A 24428-nucleotide genomic window follows, 5' to 3' on the forward strand; every position below is an offset into this window, starting at 1 on the left:
CCTCAGCTTACAGATGGCCTATTGTGGGACCTTGTGATCATGTGAGTTAAAACTTATTAAACTCCCCTTGAGATATATATATATATATATATATCTCCTATTAGATATAGGAGATATATACACACACACACATAGGAGATATATATACACACACACACACATATATATGTGTGTGCATATATATATCTCTCCTATTAGTTCTGTCCCTCTAGAGAACCCTCACTGATACACCTATCTTTAGCTGAACTAAGGAAAAATCCTGCAACAATGTTTTGCAAATATTTTCTCCCATTTTGGAGACTGTCTTGTCATTTTGTTGCTTGTTTCCTTTGTTGTGCAGAACTTTTTAGTTTGATGTGGTCCCACTTGTTTATTTTTGCTTTGTTGTCTGTGCTTTTGGTGTGCTATCCAAAAAACTATTGCCATGGCAATGTCAAGGTGCTTCTCCCTGTTTTGTTTTGTTTTGTTTTTCTAGGAGTTTTATGGCTTAAGATACTACATTTAAGTATTTGATCTATTTTAATTTATATATATAGTATAAGATAAGGATTTGATTTTGTGTGTGTGTGTGTGTGTCTGGATATCCAGTCTACCCAAAACCATTTATTGAAGAAACTTTCCTTACATTGTGTATTTTTGGTGCACTAGAGAAATATTAGTTGACCATATAGATTTTCTTGAATAAATATGTCTTCATTTCCTGTATGCCCTTAGGAAATTTACAGAGACTTTAAATAGGTGCTAGTTTTTAAAAATAATTTTCACCAGTTAAAGCTATTTTGTATGGGAGCAGCTTTGAGCTCCTCACACTGTCATTCTAGAAGTCGTATCTCTCCAATTATCTTTAGAAGAAACTTAACTGATTAGGGTAAAATAAACAAATTAATGTAAATGCAAAGAGAGCAAACCTGAAGTCTAACTAATTTGGTTATTAGTAGTAATTATTATTTACAGATAGATTTTTTTGTAGTTCATTAACTGCAAACTTGCTTCATTTGTGTGCTGTAACTCATTAATCAGAAAGCTACATTGAGTGATGGAACTCTAATGTGGTTTGACTTTTTAAATAAATTTCACGATTTGAAAATCAAATTTCAGTGGAGCATTAAATAAGCACTTTACGGCATTGAAGAATTGGTGATTATATGCATTTTTCTATAAAGCAAATACTTCAGTATCTTAAGTGTCAGTGTGCTTATATACCCAGGTTTTAATATGTCTGCACTGTACCATATCTTATGTTTGCAGAACTATCATAGTAAGAAATTATGTTATTTTATAGAACACACAGCCTCTGGTTTAATTAACTAAGAAATATTTATAGAGTGCCCTCTGCCTAGAAATTCAGCAAATGTAGTACAAGATACCTATCTCCAAGAAGCTAATTATTGAATTGTTAATATATTCTCTAAACACATCAAACATAATTTCCAAGATATAATAGTTTAAAAATAGATGAGTGGTGCAGATGGATTAAGAAGAAAGTGAGGCCCTTAAAAGTTGAAGTATTTTCTGTTAAATCATTGGCTTAAGATTATAGCAATCTTTTTCCCCCTTTTTCTTGGAAGTCTTCAGTTTTGGTGGGGTACAGTGGGGAAGGTTTTTTCTGCTCCATGAAGTGTTTTCTGGGGAGTGGTAGGTAGTGGATGGTGATTAACTGAAGACTGGAGAATTTGCTTCCAATACAGCTCCCTTGTGTAACTATTTAGAATTACTAAGTAATTTCTTGGATTCTACTTGAATCTTGATTTGTTAAGATGCTCCTGTGCCCCACAAAGGGAGAGTCTGGGATTTTGCACCATCTCATCTTTATATAATCTGAATCCAAATACTTCCAGAAGAGAAAAAGTAGTTTTCTTTTTCTGTCTCCTTGGGAATAATCCACCTTGGAGATTAAGAGAAGGCTGAGTAGTTCCTGGCTTCAAGCAAATTAAAACAGGGCTGAGGGGGCAGCCAAAATGATGGCACTGAGTGGAAATTTGCATAGGAATTCCAGTAATTTCCTCCAAAGAACTATGTGGCTTTATTAATAGTCACCTATTGGTAGCCAAAGCTACTTGAGACTGTAGTCCATAATGAGACATAGTCCATAAAGGAGTATGCTGATGATTTGCCCCAGAAAAAGTGTTTGCCACCAAGGGGTTGCATTGATAGGAGAGAAGGCAAGGGGTGTCAGGAAGATAATTTAGGTGAAAGCCACCACTTCTGAGAGCAACCACTACTAAGGAGAGTTCTTCCTATAGAAAGCTCCAGGGTATAGCCTCCAATGGGAACCAACTTTAGCTCTTGACCATTAGTAGTAAGGGAAGAAGTCTCAGCAGGGCTAAAGATGTTACTATCTTGGCTGGAAATGTCAGCAGACACTGCTGTGAGCCCCTGAAGGGAAACAATCAGAGAAGCTAAATTTGGATTCAAAAACAGGGAGCATTGTTTGGAGGTCAATGGCCCAACCTTCCCTCCTAGAGAGCACTGACCTTAACATTTATTGGAAGAGTAGATTGACATTTAATAGACTTCAGTCAAAAAGCATATAGCATAGTGGAAAGAGCATGAGCCTTGGAGGCTGTGTGACAACGGTTTTCATCCATGCTCTGCCACTTACTAGTTTGTGCTCATTGGTGATTTGTCTCAGTTCTTGTCATCCACTAAAAAAAAAAATAGGGTGTTATAGAGAGGGCTGAATGAGATAATACATGCAATAGAAACTGGCACATTACAGGTACTCAAAATGTAATAGCCAATATTGTTCTTTCCTGTGTGAATTAGAAACTGATGAAACTTCAAGGCCTCTAACCAATTATTGAGCCCTTGAATTATGTCCTGCCTCTTGTATTCTTATAGAAATCATCTAGGGGAATGTAGTATGGGGAAATTATTAAGTAAGTACTAGAGGCATGCCCTGTGCCTGTGAAAGCCAGCACACTATTCCATGGAGAAGGACTTGCAATCAGTCCTAGCAATTTCATGAGCTCTAGAGACCAGCATTCCCATTCTATGTATTTCCAGTGATAACTGCAGGACACATCATTATTACACTGGTGAAAGAATTGTAGTCACAAAAGATTTGGTTTCTGGAAAAGATTTTCAGCATAAGTTTCCTTTACCTCATGTATAAAAGATGTAAGCCAAATTTCTCTTAAAAATTCGCTGCTTGGTTTATTTCACCTTGCCCAGCTCTATGTGTAATAGGTAGATACTTTGGGGATCACTTTGCAATTCAAAATCTGAGCCTTTCAAAGATGCTTCTTGATTTGATGTTCCAGGTGGCTGAAGAGGAAATTAACTTTAAGTGATTGTTTGTGGCTTTGAAAGGTCATGATCTACTTCCTGCAGTAGGTTTAATGTGCACCGGAACTTTAGCCCTCACATTTTTCTGACTATGGAACAAAATCATGTGACAGTGGCAAGTAGCTCATTCTCATGCATATCCAATGTTCAATCAAGGCAGGGCTCAAAGCTGATGGGCACTTCTGTGATTGGCATTTCAGAAGTGCATTTATTTCAGTCCTACACTGCATTTCTGCATTTCTTACTTAACTCCAGCATCAAAGGAATTTGAACAATTTGGCTGGTGGGCACAAGGGAAGGTTATGCCTCACTGTATGTATAAGCGTTTACGCACTTAATGCTCTCAAAAATGTGTCATTCTTTTACAACTCAAATTTTGCATGATTTATTTATAAAAGATAAAGAAATTGACATATTTCAAGAAAATATTGCAAGAATTATGGATCTGAGCAATTGAAGCATCATTACACATTAAAAATTCATAAAGTTTTCAGAGATACTGCTATTGTGGTGTAGCATCAAATTATTGTTCTAATAAGGAACACTTTTGAACATTATGAAATATTATTGGTATCTAGAGTTTGGTGCAGATAATACAATTAAAATGTTTTAATGTTATCATTTATACACTCAATCTCAATGATGAAAATTCATTTTATTATATATCCTGTTTTTTTAAATTTCAATAAGTTTTGGGGGAATAGGTGGTGTTTGGTTCCTTGAGTAACTTCTTTAATGGTGATTTCTGAAATTTTAGTGCACCCATCACTCAAGCAGTGTACATTGTACCCAGTGTGTGGTCTTTTATCCTTCACCCTCCTCCCACCCTTCCCCCCAAGTCCCCAAAGTCCATTGTATCATTCTTATGCCTTTGAGTCCTCATAGCTTAGCTCCCACTTATGACTAGGAACGTATGATGTTTGGTTTTCTATTCCTGAGTTACTTCACTTAGAATAATGGTCTCCAATTCCAAAATGAAGTAAATTCAGATGTTTAACAACAAATACTTATTAAGAGTCTGTTTTGTGTCAAGCCCTGAACTAGCACTGCATTTTAATAAGGTCTCATTCTAGTTGTATGTACAGACAACAAATTTTATACACAGACATGCAATAATTAAAGATTTTATACATGTTATAAGGGAAAGACTGTGCAGGGATGATAAAGTTTATGAGGTGATCTACTTTAGATAGAACACTGAAGGAAGGACTCCCTAGGACTTAAGCGAAGTTACATATAAGGTGAGATCTGAAGAATGAGAAACCAGCCAATTTTTTCACTTTGTTTTGTTGTGTTTTAATTTTTGTAGATATATAGTCGGTGTATATAATTGTGGGGTACCTGAGATATTTTGATAGAGGCAATGCAATACATAATAATCACATCAGGGTAAATAAGGTGTCCATCACCTCAAGCATTTATCCTTTGTGCTACAAACAATAAGATTATACTCTTTCAGTTATTTTAAAATGTACAATTGAATTATTATTGACTATAGTCATCTCGTTGTGCTATCAAATACTAGTTCTTATTCATTCTAATTTTTGTACCCATTAACCATCTCCACTTCTGCTAACCCCTTCACCCCTACTACCCTTCCCAGTCTCTGATAATCATCTTTCTACTCTATCTTCATGAGTGTAATTGTTTTAATTTTTAGCTCCCACAAATAAGTGAGAGCATGCAAAGTTTGTCTTTCTGTGCCTGACTTATTTCACTTAACATAATGACCTCCAGTTCCATTCATGTTGTTGTAAATGACTGCATCTCTTGAGTACCACATTTTCTTTATCCATTCATCTGTGGAGGGACACTTAAGTTGCTTCCAAATCTTGGTTATTGTGAAAAATGCTGCAATAAACATGATAGTGCAGATATTTCTTCGATATACTGATTTCCTTTCTTTTGGGTATATACCTAGCAATGGGATTGCTGGATCATATGGTAGCTCTAGTTTTTGTTTTCTGAAGAACCTCCATACTGTTCCCTATAGTGGTTGTATTAATTTACATTCCCACCAACAGTGTTTGAGAATTCCCTTTTCTCTACATCCTCACCAGCATTTATTATTGCCTGACTTTTGGATAAAAGTCATTTTAACTGCAGAGACATCTCATTGTAGTTTCGATTTGTTGTTGGTTGTCTCTTCACTCTGTTGATTGTTTCCTTTGCTGTGCAGAAGCTTTTCAACTTGATGTGATCCTATTTGTCCATTTTCTTGCTTTGGTTGACTGTGTTTCTGGGATATTACTCAAGAAGTCTTTGCCCATTCCAATGTCCTGGAGAGTTCCCCAAATGTTTTCTTTTAGTAGGTTCATAGTTTGAGGTCTTAGGGTTAAGTCTTTAATCCATTTTGATTTGAGTTTTGTATATGGCAAGAGATAGGGGTCTAATTTCATTCTGCTGCATATGGATATCCAGTTTCCCAGCACCATTTATTGAATAGACTGTCTTTTCCCCAATGTATGTTTTTGCACCTTTGTCAAAAATAGGTTCACTGTAGATTCATGGATTTGTTTCTGGATTCTCTATTCTGTTGCATTGGTACATGCATCTGTTTTAATGCCAGTATGATGTTGTTTTTGTTCCTATAGCTCTGTAGCATAATTTGAAGTTAGATAATATGATTCCTCCATTTTATTGTTTTTGCTCAAGATAACTGTTGTTATTCTGGATCTTTTGTGGTTCTACATAAATTTTAGAATTGTTTTTTCTGTGAAGAATGTCATTGGTATTTTGATAGGGATTACATTGAATCTGTAGCTTGCTTTGGGTAGTATGATATTTTAACAATCCATGTTAGATATCCTGTGTTCCAATCCATGAACATGGAATATTATTTTCCAAATTTGGGTGTCCTCTTTCTTTCATTGGTGTTTTATAGTTTTAATTGTAGAGCTCTTTCACTTCTTTGGTTAATTTCTAGGTATTTAATTTTATTTGTAGCTACTGTAGATAGAGTTATTTTATTGATTTCTGTTTCAGATTGTTCACTGTTGGCATATGTAAATACTACTGTTTTTTTGTATGTTGATTTTGTATCCTGCAACTTTACTGAATTCATTTATCAGTTATATTAGTTTTCTTGTGTAGTCTTTAGGTTTTTCCAGATATAAAATCATATTACCTACAAAGATAATTTGACTTCTTCCTTTCCAATTTACATGCCCTTTATTTCTTTCTCTTGTCTGTTTGCTCTAGCTAGGACTTCCAGTACTATGTTGAATAACAGTAGTAACAGTGGGCATTCTTGTCATGTTCCAGCTTTTAGAAGAAAGGCTTTCTGTTTTTCCCCATTCAGTATGACACTAGCTGTGGGTTTATCATACATGGCTTTTATTATGTTGAAGTACGTTCCTTCTATACCCAGTTTTTATGTTTTTGTTTTTTATCATAAGGGATGTTAAATTTTATCAAATACCTTTTCAGCATCAGTTGAAATGATCCTATGGTTTGTGTTCTCCATTCTGTTGATATCAAATATATTACATTGATTGATTTGTGTAGGTTAAACCATCCTTGGATCCCTGGGATAAATCCTGCTTGGTCATGATGAATGATCTTTTTAATGGGTTGTTGAATTCAGTTTGCTAGTATTGTGTTGAGGATTTTTCCGTCAATATTCATCAGGGATATTGGCTTGTAGTTTTCTTTTTTTTTATGTGTCTTTGTCTGGTTTTGGTATCCTCGTAATACTGGCCTCATAGAATGACTTTGAAATTATTCCTTCCTCTTCTATTTTTTGGGATAGTTTAAATAGGATTGGTATTAGTTCTTTAAATGTTCAGCAGAATTCAGCAGTGAAGCCATTGGGTCCTGGCCTGTTTTTACTGGCAGACTTTTTATTATGGCTTTGAACTTATTACATGTTATTGGTTTGTTCAGGTTTTGGATTTCTTCATGGTTCAATCTTCGTTGGTTGTATGTGTCTAGGAATTTATCCATTTCTTCTAGATTTTCTAATTTATTGACTTACAGTTCCTTGTAGAAGCCACTAACGATTCTTTGAATTTCTGTGGTATTGTTTGTAAAGCCTCCTTTTCATCTCTGATTTTATATATTTGAGTCTTCTCTCTTTTTTTCTTAGTCTAGCTAATGTTTGTCAATTTTACTTATCTTTTCAAAAAATGAAGTTTTTACTTCATTGATATTTTGGAGAAGCCAGTCATTTGAAAAGTAGCAAGAAAAGTGTTTCAGGCAGAGGAAAAACAACATAGAACCATGGCAAGGGAAGAGTTTGGTATACTGAGGAATTACATAATGTAACTAGAGAAGCTTGAGCAAGGATTTTATGATGGCTCCTATATAAGATGTGAGAAAAACAAGGCTCAAGAAGTAATTGTTGAAGCATGCAGAGGCAATAAGTGACAAACCTGGGCATAAAATTCTTGTTTTCTAATTGAAATATTAAGCCTGTTCTGCCATTATTAAAGACAGAGAGATGTGAAAAGAGATGAACAAAGTATGTAAAAGTCATTTTTCCTGGCCTCTTGATACTTGTGGTAATGCTACACATGTGTTTATTACACTCCTTTCTATCAGTTCATTTATCCAAAATAAGTATTGGCAAAGAAAGTTCTAGTACAATAAAAATGAAAACACAAATGATGGCAAAGAAAAATAGAGATGATTAAAAAAAATAGCAATCACTACAAGGAAGGCAAAGGCAGAACATAACATTATAGTAACACTACTGGTTTACTAACTTCTTCAACTTCATTGCATGCTAGAAACTGTTGGGAATTTATTTAGTCACTAAATTTACATAGTTTGTAAAACACAAGCAAATTGACATATACCCAGGGATTCTGGCTTCTATATTTCTTGGTATTTGGCTTGACTTTAAAATAAAATTATTTTAATTGTAAGATGTAGCAAATGCTTCTGAAATTGGAATATTGAACTAACTAGAAAATATACTAATATAGGAGGGAAGTAGAGGAGTGATATCCCCTGATATGCTGCAAAATCACAATTACTAAGTGTCTTACCTGTGGCCCACTGGAATGGGATACTGACATTTAAAAACTCACTGACACTTGAGAGATATGATGCCAGTGGTAATTGTAAGAGTTGTGGAGTTGGGCGGCTCAACTTAACTAACCACTAATTCAGGACATAATGTACCCAAAACCAAAAGACCTCTCTGACAGCACTTAAAGACACCCTTTATTATTGTAGGCAGAAGGCCTATTGGCTTAAAAATCAGTCCCAGGACCTAACTGAGAGAGAGTCAAATTGTAGAGAAGGCTCAATTTGAAGTTCTACTAAATCTCAAATTCTAAAGTCTGAGCCTTGATAAGAATGGGATCCTGGGACACAGGATAAGAACATCTAGGTGAAGGAATTTGAGAACCTTGAATCCTCAGAATCCTTGAACCCTCTGGGCCTGTAGAATTCGTTCATTATTCTTTGCCTAAAAATATTACAGAGGTATCTCTTGAGGCAGATGCTTTGCAAGATGATAATATTCCTTCCTCAAGATTTGTCCCCCTCCCATCATGGCATTAACCTTGTTGGACTGGTTAATATTAACCGTAAGCAAATTGATGTAAAGTAACTTTTCAAATACGTTTCCAATTTCTACATCCAAAATGTTTCCATTGCTCAACACATTTTTGAAATTCCATTCATGAAAATATCTCATATTTGTGCAGTGCTTATATGGCTCTGAATGTCTATATTACTTTTTGTGATGGATGGATGATTAAAAGGTTTTTGAAGTCCAGAAATAAGATTAGATTTGCACAATACTTACTATGACCTTTGCCCAAATAGGTCCCTTCAATGACAGTAAAATTTGGTAATTTAGTTCTTAAACGTCCTATTCATGTCAGACCATTAAGAAGAAGTCTTTTTTTTTCTTTCTGACCCACCTCTTAGCTCTGCTGTAATATTGTCAAGGTCTCCTGCGATAGTTGCTCTGTTTTACTTGTAAGGGCTATACATTTTATTGGTGGATGAAGTGATTCATCCACATGCCAAATACAAACAAAGTTCTTTGGCATGACAGATGTCACACAAAAAGAGGAAACACTTGGCATAAATGGCAACATACAGGTGCAGCTTCCTTTGGAGCTTTTCAAATCTGGAAAATACTGAGTTAGGGAAAAAAGAGTTTTGTACCCTCAGTTTGTAGTTCAACCCATTTACTAGATTATCCTTTTCTATACCAAATAATATTGAAGAATCAATCTGCATAGCACCAAATGGCTTCAGAGAATGATAGAAACATATGTGGGTCACCTGTGGAGTAACATTTTTTTTTAATGTAGCATCTCAGAATGAGAATTGTCCCACCTGCTTTGTCAGAGCAGGAAGCATTCAATAAATACTTGGTGAAGTGAATCCAGGTCAGACTGTGTCGCCAGTGCTGGGATACAAAGGTAAATAAGACACATTCTACCCTGCAGGAACTCAGAGTTTGGCAGAAAAATCAGAGATGCTAACAAAGGAGGATAATAAAACATGATATAAGCAAGATGCTGTAGGAATCTAGTAAAGGGGAAGATTGTTAGGTGGAATCAGGGTTTGCGGGAAAGGTGATGCCCTTCAAGATCCACTAGGTGGAGAAACAAGGGGAGAAAGGAAAGAGAAGAGGGATTTCTAGGAAGCAACTATGAGGTTTCAATGAGTAAAAGCACTGAGTATTTTCATGAGATTCTATATAGTTTGGTTTGAAGGAAACATGAAGGTGCTAAAAGGAGGACAAGAAATTCAGTCTAGAAAGCAGGTTGAGGTCAGGTTGTGAAAAACACCATATATTATTTATGGTGCTTTTGTGACCATACCCAAAGGAGTTTGGATTTCATTTTCCCCATGGAAAAGTCAGTTTTTAAAGTTCCATATTGCCTACAGGACTAGGTTTTTCCAAAGACTATTCCTGGCATGCTAGTTCTATAGGATGTTAATAAGAGTTATACCAAAACACCTATGCAGCTTTTAGTTGAAAGGGGAAGGATAATTGTCTGGCACAGATAATATGATACAGTGGTTATGAGAAATAATATTTATAAGGAATTTTTTCTTTGAAACATGTACAGTCCATCCAGCTCTTAGATAGTGTAAGTTAAGCCAAACTCAACTGCAGACTTAAACCCAATAGTCTACCTCCTCCTAGAATGGATTTTACCATTCTGCTCTTCCACAAGATGAGAATGGCCTATGTTGAGAATTGTAAGAAGGAATGGTTTGATTCAACATGTGTGAGTGCTACCTTCAAATACCTGGTTTGTCTTTATCTTAGTGTATAGGTGCTGTAATTGATTATGTATCTGTTTTTGCACTAAACACTAAGAAGCTTAGAGCCAAATTTGTGTCTCACTACCAACAGAGGATCCTTAGAACATTCTTTTTGGGGTAATAACTAAACTCAGGATTTTTCTGATTTAAACCAGTTATATTCCCTTTCCCACAATGCCTTCATATATTTATTTGATCCTATCGCAAGCATTTTGCAACCTCTCTCTGATCCTTTTGTGGGGGAAAAGCTGAGATTAAGAAATGTAATGAAAATATATCACTTGCCACGGCATCTGGCATACAGTGCGTATTAACTAAGGATTTGTTTTTAATAGGATGATTTTTTTATCAACCCCACCCATTTCATTTCACAGTCCTCCCCTGTTGACAGAAGATGAAAAGTAGTGTATCTGACTATCAGAAATGTTTTTCAAATTCTACTTTCATGGTTTCAAGTTCCATTAAACACATTAATAAATAGACAAATATTAGCCAAGAAATTATTGACTGCAAGGCCCTGAGCTTTGTGCCCTGAAAGAGAAAAATCAATAAGTCAAAGAGATGGTAATTGGAGCTTCTGATCTGATTAGGGAGGTATGATACCACTACGTGTCTCAGGATCCTCATCTGTAAAATGGGAATAATAATATAACCCACCCCATGGAGTCACTGTAAGAATTCTGACTTCATACATGTAAAGTGCAAAGATAGTGCCTGGCACATAAGTACTCAGTTAATGTCATTTATATCATTAGTTTTTATTACTGTAAATTATCTTTGTGTGCAGGCAACACCAGAATATGCAATCATTAGGGGCTCTGTGTTCAGACATAGGGGAAATTACTTCCAGTTCAAGCCATTCAGGAAGGCTTCCCAGAAGTGGTAGGATTTGAGTTAGTCTTGAAGGATGGAGAGAATTCAACTAGGCAGAGAGAAACGTGGTCATTGATCCTTGTGGGAGCCCAGTTTAAAAAGGTGGAGGAGGGGGGATATCCCCTTGGGAAGAGACCTCATGTGGGCAGGGGATTCACGAAGGGGGCTAGTAGGTGGCAAGCCAGGCAAAGGCTCCTGCCTCCTCTTTCCTAAAGGCTCACACCATTAGCAATGACATCCTGCCTCTTCACGGGCCATCCCCAGAAAGAAAATCGTGTGCTGTTCTCTGAAAAACCTCTGAGCACCCTTCTGCATCCTTTAAGTATCTTATAGTCATTAGGAAAATTACTTCATGGTGTGGTAATTATAGGGAGCTACAGACACCCTGTCCATTCTCCCACTAAATACCTACACGCAGACAGAAAAAATCTATGATTCTATTTCAGGCAGGCGAGTGCTTTGGAAAGAAAGTGCAGGAAATGTGAAATGAGAAGGTGGCAGCAGAATTCCCATCTGTGCAGACATTGAAAGTCCTTTATTACAGAATGTGAGAGAGAAATCCGGCGAGTTGTGGCAGTGATTGCTGGACTGGCTCCAGTGCGCAGGCTGCCGCCAAGATGGCTGAAGCTATCTCAGAGACAAGGGTTCCAGCCTCCTTATCCACATTTATCTGTTTGTTTAAAGAGAGAAAATGTATATTTTTTAAATATCCCATAGTCTGATATTTATAGACCTCTTAAAATTTGGAGGAGAAAAACTTCACCAGCTCAAAGACGTTAATTTGGATAATTAAGCACAATTCTTGTAGCAAGAAGAGGAAAACCAATTTTAAACTGCAACGGTGAAATCTGAATCAATAAGGTCTGTGACAGATTTGATTGATGTGTGCAAGCCAGTAAGCTTACGCCCATTGAAGACAGAAGCCTTAAGAGCTGACGGATGGAGATAACAAGGAAAGAGGAAAATTCCATTTCCAATTTGATTATTTATACGCTTACTTATTCCAAATTATTTGCACTTTCTGAATTCAAGTTGAGAAATCAAACTATCCAAAGAATACCTGCTGACACAATTGAGCATCATGTTTCTTAAAGCAAATGCTAAACTCTGTCTGGGAAGATGATTTTTCTTTTACTTTTCTTTTCTACCATGCAACACCATTCTGAGTGGGGAAAAGAGCATCAATCAAGCTGGCGATGGACTTGAGTCAAACTTACACTCTCCATTTCCATCACTATCCTAAATGCCGCAGAGAAATATGTTTCACAAAGGGAACTTCTCTCAATTAAAATTTTATGGAAGTACAAAATATAGACATATGCATAAATCATAAATGTACAACTTGATGAATTTTTACAGTGTAAAAATGTCCATGTATCCAGCACCCAGATCAAGAAATAGAATATTACTGGGGTCCCAGTTGCCCCCTATCAGTTACTCTATACCTTCAAGGTAACTGCTCTCATGATTTCTAATACCATGGATATGACTTTTGCCTGCTTTTGAGCTTATATGAATGGAAATAGACATCATTGACTCTTTTATGTCTGGCTTCTTTCACTCAACATTATGTTTGTGAGATTCATTCATGTTGTTGCATGTAGTTGTAATCCAGTCAATCTCATTGTTGTATAGGATTTATTTAAAGTGGCATTGTACAGGTAGTAGACATTTAGATTATATTCTCTTTGGAATTAGTTCAAGTAATACTTGTGTAAACATTATTGAACATTAGGATTATACCCATGAGCAGAATTGCTGCATACAGTTTTGAGTGCCTGCTGTTTACCAAAAGCCAGGCTAGGTGCTAGAATAAAACCACAAAAAGACCCAGTCTCTGCTTGCAAGGACCTTGGGATCCAGGGAAGGACAGAGATGACTGGCAAATACTATTCCATGTTTGTAGGAGTTATGCACAAGAATGTCTTGGGCTGGATGGGGGTACAGTGGAAGGTGGTGGAGTCAGGATAGGCTTTCCAGTGGAAATGACACTCAAATGGACTTTTGAAGGATAAGGAGGCATTTGACCAGGGAACAAAGTGAAAAGGCAGAAGGAACAGCATGTAGAAAAGTGGAGATGGGTGAGAAAGCAGGTCAAGTCCAGAAACCTTGTGATATGCCATAGAAAAAGGTGGCCGGGCACAGTGGCTCACGCCTGTAATCCCAGCACTTTGGGAGGCTAAGGCGGGTGGATCACGAGGTCAGGAGATTGAGATCATCCTGGCTAAGACGGTGAAACCCCGTCTCTACTAAAAATACAAAAAATTAGCCGGGCGTGGTGGTGGGCACCTGTAGTCCCAGCTACTCGGGAGGCTGAGGCAGGAGAATGGCGTGAACCTGGGAGGTGGTGCTTGCAGTGAGCCAAGATCGCGCCACTGCCCTCCAGCCTGGAAGACAGAGCGAGACTGTCTCAAAAAAAAGAAAAAGATGGGAAATGTGTGGTAAAGATGAGGGCTGAGTAGATAAATTGGGGTCCTATCATGAAGAACCTTGTTCACCATCTAGTAAATACATACACAATCCTGAATGTGATGGGAGCTACAGAAGATTCTAGAGACATGGAGTGACCAGATCCACTCTTGCCGGTGGTTATATGGAGTCTGGACTGGAAAAGGAGAGCCTACAAGCTGGAAAGTGACGAGAACGCATGCTTTGTCTGGAAATGGGAATGAGGTATGGTATCTTAGCAAATAGAAACTAGATGATTCTTTGAGGAAAGTCTTGCTTTGGCCCAATATCCAAGCCAAGAATCTGGATGGCTTCTAATGGAATACAGAGTGTTGTGGGGAGAGGGGAAAGGAGCAAGGGAGGTGTGTGTATGTGTGGGTGCCAAGTTTCAATGTGCAGAAACCACACACAGTAATTCATGCAGAAAGCTTTTGGGGCCAGCAGGCCACCTGCTGACATCCAGACTGGTGCAGGCAAGGAGCCCTCTGCTTGAAAGCGGAAAGGGAAAGCATATGTGTGGGGAGTTCAAGCCAAAAAGCAAATTCAGTACAACATGAGTCTGCAAAGTGGTGCCAAGATCTCATAGCAGCTTTCCGTCCCCTCTGGAGACTGAGATGGAATGCTGAGTGAAGATGAGCAAGGTCTCATCCTGCCCAGCTCCCTGCTGGAATCACAAGAGGATTCTAGAAAGTCTCGTTGTCACTGATTGAAATAATAAATTCAGTAGGAATATTTTATGTAAATTTTCCTAAAGTGATGGCTTGGTTGGAGCCCAGAAAGTTGATGTTAGGACTAAGAATGGAAACTTGTTATAGCAGAGAAGTGGGTAAAATAAAATATGACAGAAATATGCTAATTACTTTATTAAGTTCAATTTTATATTTAAAAAATAAAATTGTTTCTAGTTTTTATAAGTATAAAATTGGTAATATATTAGAAAGTATCAAAGTTCATGAGAGTTGAAAACATTTGCTCCAAATTCTACTGGCCAAAGAAAACTGGTTAGAAGAGATGTCTTCTTGTCTTTCATCCTTCTTTCCTTTTATTTCTTCCTTCCTTTTTCTTTCTTTCCTTATTTTAATGTATACATTCCTACATAGTTGTAATTGTAAAGCAACCTTTATCTTTTGCCATAATTGGCATTGTCTCATCTTATTAAAAAAAATTTATGATCTAAGTTTATACTTTATTTTTATTAAAATATTAAAACTTCATTGCAAAATGTAAAAGAAAATGCTATGCAAAAAGCAAAGAAAATAAATACCACCATTGTCTCTACCGTTCAGAGATAATCATTACTAATTCTTACTACATTTCTTTCTTGACATTTTATGTGTTCTTGTCAGCAATTTAACAAAATTACTGTTTTTTTATATGTAATTTTGTAATTTTTATTATTACCTATGTATTATGGATATCTTTTCTAACTGTATCCCATTGTATAACATCACATTTTATTTAAATAATTCCTATTTTTGGATACTTAATATATCCCAATTTTTCATAATATAAGAAATGTTATACTTGTCCTAATTTTAAAATATGTAAACATAAATACATACACACACACACACACACACACTTCCCATGGAATTGCTAAGCAAAAAAATAATTTACATGAATTTTTATGACTTTGGCTACATACTACCAAGTTTTTATCTGGAAAGTACATACCAACTTATACTACCAGCAGCAAAGTAATATCCATTTCTCTACGACTTCACCAACACTGGCTATTACTAATCATTAAAGAAAGCTATGTGGTATTCTGGTGGGTGACAATGAAATTATGTCCTTTATTACTAATGAGGTTAGATATTTCTTTGTATGTATATGGCACATTTTTATTTCTTCTTTTTTTGAACTGACTGTTCACAGTATAACTTTTATACTGGCATAGTTCTGTCATGTGGCTAGACCATTGTTTATCCAAGCATTCTCTGTTGAAAGGGGAAAAGCAAAGTATACGTGTAAAGAGTTCAAGTCAAGAAACAAATACAGTACTATATGTGTCTGGAACAATATAACAAGATTTTACTGCCTTTCAACTCTTCTAGAGACTTCCAGAGTTTTGCTCATCATATATAATGCTGGAATGAACATCTCTGAATACAAAGCGTTTTTGTATGTGTATGTTTGGGGTATTTAAGATAGATTCCTGGAAGTAGTGCTACTAATTCAAAAAGCATGGCTATTATAAGTATTCTAATTGTACCCAGTATTACTTTAATGTGGAATTATCCTTTATTATAGCAATTATATAAACAACCATTAGTCTGAGAACAGATGTCTATAAAGGCAAAGTAGACTAAATTCTGGTACTGGCAAGTCAAGGTGTCCTTCTGCATTTGATATGAAATATCAAGTAAGATAGGAAGCATATCTTGCCAAAGGTTCTACAAACACGGGGTCATTCATTCATCTCATCATACAAACACACAGGATTCTGGAGTTATTAGCCAAAACAACATGTCCTTCAATCCTAATCATGCATATGTTAGTGAAGATGGAAGAAGAAATGGAACTGTGAGGTCAAAGATGTTTGTACTAACTCCTTTTCCTTGTTCTTTTGTGATCAACTTCTGGCACTATGTAGCATGGTTACTCTAGAAATTATTGGGGAAAAAATGCTTTAGAAATTATCCTTGGTTATGATTTCAATCCCTTCATTTTTTTAATGGGGGAGGCTGGGAAGTAAATTTAATTATAGACTCGAGATCAGTATGTATGAGTATACGTACATATATGTGTGCTTATGTATATGGTGGTAAGGAATAAAATAGTTTTTACATTGTATTTTAATGTGCTTCTCAGGTGTTTCTGATGATTGGTCAGACTTGTCTTCTGGTCGCTATTGGGCTGATGTCCCCTGTTATTCTAATAATTGTCCCTTCATATATTGTCTGTCTTTTCTTTCCACTTGCTCTTCAACTAGAATTATCTTATCTTCACTGTTCTGCTCTTCATATGATGCATCTAGCTGTAGATTTATATAATATGCACAGGACTCAGTGCGCTGCTTCAATCTGAGAATCTGCTTCTGCTTTTTATAATTTCTGGAAAATTCAATCTGCTTCTGCCTTTTATAAGTTCCGGAAAATTCAGAGCCATTTTCACTTAAACTATTGCCCCTTCTCCATTTTCTGCTTTTGAAATTTCCATTAGACCTAAGTTGTAACTTTTAATGTAATCTTCAATATCTCTTGATTTCTCTTTTGGATTGTAGCCCTCTTTATCTTTCTCTGCAGCAGTTTGGGTAATTTCCTCAGATACAGCTTTCATATCACTAACTCTCTCTTCAACCATGCCTGATCTGCTTTTAAAGTTGGCCACTATGTTTAATTTTATCCATAATTTTTCATTTTGTTCTATTTGGTTGTTTTCCAGATGTTCCTGTTCCTTTTTCATGTCCTGTTTTTTCCATGAGAGTTTTTATTCCTCTCCTTATCTCTTTAATGAGTGTAAATATATTTAATTTCTAGACAGTTTTAGACTGTTACATTATCTCAGGTTCTTGGGGGTGCTAGTTCTCTCACATGTGTCTGCTGACTCCCCCATATTTGGACCATTTTTTTTTTTTTTTGGTTTCTTCTTTTTCATTGTGAACATATTTTCAGCTAGAATATTTTTTCCCTGTGGCATTCCTGTGTACTTTAAGATGTGGTAGTAACATTTTAGACAGTTTTATATTTGATTCTTCTGGAAACTCCAAGAGTTTCACTAGCTTGAAGTAATTATGATGTCTACATTAATATATCCATTTGAGATTCCTGTACTATGCAAATAGCGTAAAATTTGGATTCTATACCTATGCACAGCACAGATTTGTTTCCAGAGACAGAGTCTGGCTCTATCATGCAGGCTGGAGTGCAGTGGCTCAATCACAGAAGACTACAGCCTTGAACTCCTGGGTTCAACCGATCCTCCTGTCTCAGCCTCCCAAGTAGCTAAGACTATAGGTGTACCACCAAGACCAGTTAATTTTTTTATTTTTATATTTTGTAAGGATGGGGTCTTGTTGTGTTGCCCATGCTGGTCTCAAATTCCTTGCCTCAAGCTATCCTCACACTTTGGCCTCTCAGAGCTCTGAGATTTTATAAAGATTGGGTCTTGCTATGCTGCCCAGGCTGGTCTCAAATTCCTGGCCTCAAGTGATTCTCTCATCCTGGCCTCTCAAAGCTCTGGGATTACAGGCATGAACCACCATGCCCAGCCAGCACAGGTTTTAAAATTTCCCTTTATTGTGGGGAACTTTTTCTCATCCAGACATCTAATCAGTGAGAATTTTATCAGTTGCTTTCTAGAACATGAACAATGTGTTTTGTAGTCCCCTTGTATGAGGGAAGCAAGTCTTCAGTTCTAAGTCCTCACCTTTCACAGGCCCAAGTTTAAGTCCTTTATTCTATATGTGTGTTAAAGCCTAACCCATAGCTGTTAGGTCCTGTAGCCATGTCTAATATCCTCCGCACTGTTCTGGCATCAGCTCATGCACTTACCACATTGACTATAAGATTCTTCCTTCTCTGTGGCACATGGACATTTCCTCTGTTGTTTTTTTTTTTTTTTTTTTTTTTCTCTTTCTGTTTACCGTCTCTGTTTCAGCTATGTATGCAAAATAGCTTTGTTTTATCAGTATGCTAAGTAGGTGGAGCTAGAAAGCTGTGTCAGTCAGGTTTGTAGACTACTGACTGTGCAATAGAAATACATGACCTTTGGAACTGAAACCTGAGACTGAGCTGTGACTTCACCACTTACAGTCTGAGTAAGCTGTGCCTAGTCATTTAACCTCTCTAAGTTATATTTTTTTCATGAATAAAATATAGATAATGTTAGTACTGATCTTCATTACATGGTTTTTCTTATTGCTCTAAATTCACTTTTATTTAGATTCAAACCATTTTCTCCATCCCAATTCCTAGAACAGCTAGAGAAGATCGCAATTTTCTTACATATCTTATTCAATATTTTCCCTTATTAAACAAATGTTATGAAGGAATAAAGCAGTTATTGATTGTATGATCTTATTACCTTTCCTCAATGTACTTTTCATATACCAATGGATTGAGGAAAGTTCTGATAGAAAAGAGACCTAAAATAGGAAAGAAATGATAAATTCCATTTCTTGGTAGATATGCAAGGATGAGGTTGGGGCGGAGTTACATCTCTGTGGAGTTTCACCCCTCACAGTTTTCATCTCTCTTTCTCTCCCTGCAGAGTGCAAATGAGTGAAACCTTATATTGGTTTAGACATTCTGCTTGGATACATGTTTAAGAGCCAATAAATCTGTCAGAGTAGATTTCAGGCTGAGCCAAGGTGAATGGCCTCACAGTAATTCTGCCAGAGCCTCAGGGTACCAGGCAACATAAGCAGAGAGGTCACCAAATGCCTGCTCACCCCATGCCCAGGAACAGAGATATTCCACATAGGAATATGAGGACCTTTCCCAAAACCTTGTGTTTGGCATGTGGTAAAATTCTTTGTCAAACAGCAGAACAGTCCAATAAAAAAAAAAAAAAAAAAAAAAAAAGAGCAAATAATGAAGGCACATAGAAATCACAGGTCCTCTTAGTGATTCTGGTGGTTTGTAAACTCCACATGAAAGTGATTATTCATCGCAGAAGACAGTGTGGAGGTGTACACACCAAAAAGCTATCCACTTTTACCCCATAGACAGACTTACACAAAAACACTAGGTCGTCCATGGAGTTTAATTTTTTTGGTTTCACTTTCTGCAGCTTGTTTCTAATAATGAAGACCTATAGGTACTGATCTATAGGGATCCCAAAAATTAAAAAGCCAGTTCGACCAATTATTCCACGGTGCACCTTATAGGCAACAAGCCAAGTTCTAGTGCATAGAACTTCCTATTGGCATTTTTTAAATATCTAACTTTTAAAATATGAACAGATAGCCAAGAATTATCTGACATTTCCAGAAAGCCTCCAGCATAAAAGATAAAGATATCAAAGCAGAAGAAAGGAAACTCAAAAGAAACAGAGACAAGATACTAAAGAGGAAAACTTTAATCAAACTATGTTTAATGACCTCAGAGGTATAAGATAAGCTATTTATCCTTAAAGTCAGGATGCTAGTAAGAAAAAAAGAGAAATAAGTGAAGGTTATTGTTTAAAAAATAAAATGTTTTTTAGAAATTTAAATATGATAACTAAAATTATGTGTGCATGTGAGTGTAAGATTTGGAAAATAAAGGTAAGGAAATATCTCAAAATATTAAGAAAAAAATAGAAGACAAATCAGAAGAAACTAAAAGCCCAGTGCAGCAGGCCCAACATCCTACCAATAGGATCTAGAAAAAAATATATCAAGAAAAAGATTATGGGAAAATTTTTTGGACCTGAAGAACATGAGTCCCCAGATTGAAAAGGCCTATTCAGCATCTAGCACAATAAATGCAAAAAGACCCAGCTGTGTCATAAAACTTCAGTACACCAGGAAGACAGTAAAACTTTCAAGAAAGGAAACAATAGGTCACAAACACAAGACCAAGAATAAAATGGCAGTAAATACTCAGTACTAGCAAGGAAAAATACAAATGTTTTCCGACATTTAAGATTTAAGAAATCTTCACCCACGCACCTTTTCTCAAGAAGTCTTCTAAAAGATGAGCTTCACCTAATGCAAGAAAGACAAAACAATATCCAGAAAATAAGGAATCAACACAGGAGGAAGACGAAAGAAATTCCCTGGACAATAATGAAAATAAGTCTTAATATGATAACCATACATAGGTTTAGAAAACAAGCAATACAGATGCAACAAGGGTCCAGAGACATATGGAGGAAGAGCTCCATTAAAAAAAAAAAAAAAATTCAACTAATTAGATTAGGTGGTACAGCTGCTAATGTAGGTAGTTATACATCGAGATACTGTATGTCTTGTGCTTTGGAACGTGAGTGCAGGAATCAGACTGCCTGGGTTCAAGTCCTGGCTCTGCCACTTCCCATCTTATGTGAGCCAATTAATTTCTCTGTGCTTCATGCTTCCCATCTGTAAAACACAGATTATAGTTACCTGCCTTATAGAGTTATAAAAAAATTAAATGCGGCACTGATACTGTGATGAAAACAATGTCTTGAATATTGCCAAATGTTAGGGGAAGCAAAGACAGTAACACAGACAGAGAAAACTAAGTCATTTTTTAAATGAGTGAATTATCAGCTCTAGAAAAAATGATAATAGAACAAGAAAGGAGTTATAATGATAGTATGCTCCTTAGCTCAGCAGAAAATATTTCCATTGTCAGAATAATGCAAATCTTGAAAACTGCGATGTAATAAACTGGAAGGATAAAGGAAGGGAAAAGGGACTTAAGGGAGAAATTGTTATCTACCATAATAGAAGTGTGTAGAGGTAGTATTCTATTTAGAATATGGAATTAGATATTAAAATAAATAACTACACGCATCTGAAGTAATCCTCAAGGAACAGGACTTGGTTAACTATGGCATTTGGTTAGCATAAATAAATAAAGAAGGAGGCAAGGAAGGAAGGATACAGGAGAACCGGCGAGGCTGCAGTGATTCTGGAGCACCAAGTTCTAAGAGAAGCCTCAAGATTGCAGGTCATGGTGGAAGTGCCCAGCATGGAGTCCACACTGCTAGGAAGTATTCCCAGGAAGGGAAGAACCTGCTGTTCCATGAACCCATAACATGGGTCTCCATTACCCTGAAAGGGTTTTTCCTGTCTGGAAAAGGAACCTGCAGAGATAACCTAATTATGAAGGAGGGAAAACGTTTTGTTTTTACCTCTTCTACCTAGAACATGAGTTAAGTTTGACTTGACACTACAATCACCCTTTAAAAAAAAAAAAAAAGAAAGAATACATTTTGGTTTGAAATAGTATTTCCTAAAACAGCAAGTCACAATACTAAAAATTGACATTTGAACGCAGGTAACTGACATATAAATAAAGGGATAAATATCACTGTTGTGCTCTGAAATTAAATGAATAAAAAAAGGATTCTGCCAAATAATCATAAAAAGATGAAAGAGAAGGCATGTAGGTTGCCTGCATGAGGAAAACACTTCATTGAGGCCTGAATTTGTCTGAGCTCCACACGATGTTTCAAAGCCATGGCAAGCTGTGAACAGCCTGAGGGTTGTGAACATCCAGGTGTCATGACACTTTTCTCCACGAGTGACCCATCACCGGGTGCACCTCTGTCCTTGCAAAGGACCTGTTGAGGTCCTCAGCACTCACACTGTCTTTAAGGGCTGCACAAAAACCACAAGACGAACCAGCATGGAGGAAAATAACTTACTAGGCATTTTCCTGTCTGGGGTACAGATGTGTTTGGATTTCAATGAAGGAGTTGAAACTTCAGCAGCTGAGCTAGAGACAGCTGTTCCAGAAACCCAGAGGGAGACCTAAAGGTCTTGTTTTGTGTTGTATCTTGGCAACACTCCTTGCTATTGCCGACCCGTAGCAAAGGGCCAGTCCTTTGTGATAGGCCTTGAGAGGCGATCGTATTTCCAGCCGTGTGAAGAAGAAACAGTGCGACACAGTCACAGGAACTCCTTGCTTGGGTCACAGAAACACCAAGACACCACCTAAGCATGAAATCTCACACAAAAGATAAGCAAGTTGATAGTATATGACAGCTATGGGAAGTGATGATTTTGTAAGCAGCAAAATAAATGCAGATGATTTTTTTTTTAAACATGTAAAATTCTGAGCCAAATGGCTTTGGATTTATAATTCCCAGGGATTTTGGTGCTTTCAATAATGAGCAGGAACATGAAGTTTGAGGGGGCGGGGTTAAATCCTTTAAGTATTTCTCTATAAAACCAATTCATGCTAGCTTTTCTGTCCTAAAAAAGTATTTCAGTTTACTTTCTTACTTTTTCCCCTAGGTTAGAGCAATGTTTTTTTGTTTCTTTGTTTCTTTGTTTGTTTTTTTAACAAAAGCAGGGGCAGGGGAAGGGGAGAGATTGACGAAGGGAACAAATACTTATGAAGTTCCCATCCTGTGTGGGCATCCTGGGAGAAACTTCGCCCACATAATCATAAAAATTCTCATAATTCTAAGCCAGGAATTATTATTATGATACCCATTTTAAACATCAAGAAACTGAAACTCACTGTAAAACATGTTTAAAATCACAAGGCTAATGTGCAGCAGAGCTGAGATTAAAATGAGATTAAATCTATACCTTTTCCCCATATCTGCATCCCAGTGTTCATTGCAGCGTTATTCACAGTAGCCAAGAGATGAAACCAACCTAAATGTCCATCTGTGGATGAATCAATAAAGAAAACATGTTCTATATACACAACATAACACTATTCAGCCTTAAAATAAAAGGAAATTTTGTCATTTGGAACAACATGCACAAAACTCGAGGACATTATATTAAGTGAAATAAACCAGGCACAGAAAGACAAGGCACAATCTCACCTATGTGTGGAATCTAAAAAATTGAAACCCCTAAAAGCAAAGAGTAGGATGGTGGGCACTGGGGACTGAGGGAAGGGTGAGTGGGGAGATATTGATCAAAGGTTATACAATTTTAGTTAGACAGGAGGAATAAGTTCAAGAAATCTATTGAATAACATGGTGACTACTGTTAATAACAATTTATTGTATACTTGAAAAGGGCTGAGAGTAGATGCTAAATGTTCTCACCACATACACAAAAGTATGTGAGACAATGCATATGTTAATTAGCTGAATTCACCCATTCCACAGCTTACACATATTTCAAAACATCATGTTATACATCGTAAATGTATGTGATTTTAACATAAATATACACACATACTAAAAATTAATAATTATTACTAAAAGAGGTATAAATAAGTGAAGAAAGAAAGAAAAAGAACTATGCTCTTTCCTTTTGACCATGTTTCTTCTCATAAATGTCACAGACCTTTGCTTTCTCTTACGCAGTAAGGCAGCGCTGTCACTAACAGAGGTAATACATTCCTTTTATTCATGTAAGCCATATAGGACAGTCCATAAATTAAAACTGTGAGAGTAAATGTGCTTATCTCTAGTTTATCAATTAAGTTTCCTGCTGTGACACATTTCTCTCTTTTGCCAAGTATTCTAAAATCTTCCTTATTCATTGCCCAAGTAAAATTGGCAAGCACTGTTATCCTCACTTAATAACACAAGTTACCCAGGGAAGAGCCTGGATTAGAAGCTATGATGCCCAGAGCTTATGGATAAGCACTCTGGATCTTCTATCTGGACTCAGTGAAGAATTCAGAGGTCTATTTGGTAGAAATTCAGTTAAGAGTCTGGCAGATTTGATTATGTCAGAGCTGTGGTTTCCAGGACACACTGCCTCTGCCTGTTTTCCTCCTCTGATTGCTTCTTTTTAGACGGAATCTTCTTATTCCCCTAATCTTTTAGATTTGGTATAACATACAGTTCTGGTCCTGGACTTCTCCCTGATTATTCTCTTTATTCATTTAGCCAAAACGTATTTGAGCTTCTATTACATGTACATGTCAACTGCCTTTTGACTTACAGCCTACTTCAGCCCCTACTGTGGTTCTACCTCCTGCTAAACAATAAGCTCTTCCTTCACTGTCCCTCAACCCTAAGCG

General features: G+C 36.6%; 1 long non-coding RNA gene across 3 annotated transcripts in view; it reads right to left on the reverse strand.

The window, feature by feature from the left end:
* The window catches only part of LOC103219523 (uncharacterized), an 83068-nt gene that overhangs the window by 25403 nt on the left and 33237 nt on the right, over positions 1-24428 (reverse strand). For 2 of the 3 annotated variants that reach the window (XR_012094767.1, XR_012094765.1), the window contains one exon: positions 21713-23107. The exons of the other annotated variant lie outside the window; for it this stretch is intronic. This is a non-coding gene — a long non-coding RNA (uncharacterized lncRNA). Of the gene's footprint in view, positions 1-21712; positions 23108-24428 lie in introns of those variants that run through there. 3 annotated transcript variants of the gene reach the window in all.

This window comes from Chlorocebus sabaeus, chromosome 12 (genome assembly GCF_047675955.1).
Source record: "Chlorocebus sabaeus isolate Y175 chromosome 12, mChlSab1.0.hap1, whole genome shotgun sequence".
Classification (NCBI taxonomy): Eukaryota; Metazoa; Chordata; class Mammalia; order Primates; family Cercopithecidae; genus Chlorocebus; species Chlorocebus sabaeus.